At 41.3% G+C, this 1,048-nt stretch overlaps 1 non-coding gene across 1 annotated transcript; it reads left to right on the top strand.

The window, feature by feature from the left end:
• The first annotated feature begins 515 nt into the window (after positions 1-515).
• Positions 516-619, top strand: LOC137217746 (U6 spliceosomal RNA). Its single transcript, XR_010940247.1, has one exon. It is a non-coding gene; the product is annotated as a U6 spliceosomal RNA (small nuclear RNA).
• Positions 620-1,048: the final 429 nt, after the last annotated feature.

Here is a 1,048-nt window from a genome sequence, read left to right as displayed (position 1 = left end):
GCTCACTGCCCATTGGTAGTCACTCCCTATTCCCCTCTCCCCACAGCTCCTGACAAGCACTAACGTACTTTCTATCTCTATATATTTGCCTATTCTGAACGTTTCATATGTATGGAATCATACAGTATGTGGTCCTTGGTGACTGGCTTCTTTAACTTAGCATAATATTTTAAAGGTTCATCCACATTGTAACATGTATCAGTGCCTCATTCCTTTTTATGGCCAAATAATATTCCATTGCACGGATATTCTACGTTTTATTTATCCACTTGTCCGTTGGTGGACATTTGAATTGTTTCTACCTTTTGGCTGTTAGGAATAATGCTGCTATAAACATTCATGTGCAAGTTTTTGTGTGGACATATGTTTTCATTTCTCTTGGGAATCTACCCAGGAGTGGAATTGCTGGGTCATAGAGTAACTCTTGTTTAACATTTTGGGGAGCTGCCAAACTGTTTTCCAAAGCAGCTACACCATTTTACATTCCCACTAGCAATGTATAAGAGTTCTAATTTGTGTTCACTTCAGCAGCACACATACTGAAATTGGAATGATTCAGAGATTAGCATGACCCCTGTGCAAGGACGACATGAAAATTCATGAAATATTCCTTTTTTTTTTTGACCACACGGCTTGTGGAATCTTAGTTCCCCAACCAGGGACTGAGCCCAGGCCCTTGGCAAGAAAGTGCAGAGTCCTAACCACTGGACCACCAGGGAATTCCCTATTCTATATTTTTAAAAAAGAGTTCCAATTTCTCCATATCCTTGTCAACACTTGTTTTTTTTAATATTTATTTATTCACTTATTTATTTTGGCTGCACTGGGTCATTTGCGGCACGCGGGATCTTTGTTGCAGCATGCAGAATCTTCAGTTGCGGCATGCGGACTCTTAGCTGTGGCATGCAGGAGCTAGTTCCCCAACCAGGGATTGAATCCGGGCCCCCTGCATTGGGAGCATGGAGTCTTGCCCACTGGACCCACAGGGAAATCCAACACTTATTATTATCTTTTTTAATTTTAGCCATGCTTGTGGGTGTGAAGTAAT

This window comes from Pseudorca crassidens, chromosome X (assembly GCF_039906515.1).
Source record: "Pseudorca crassidens isolate mPseCra1 chromosome X, mPseCra1.hap1, whole genome shotgun sequence".
Taxonomy (NCBI): Eukaryota; Metazoa; Chordata; class Mammalia; order Artiodactyla; family Delphinidae; genus Pseudorca; species Pseudorca crassidens.
The sequence above is the reverse complement of the archived record's forward strand: the minus strand, read 5'-3'. Positions and strand labels throughout refer to the sequence as shown.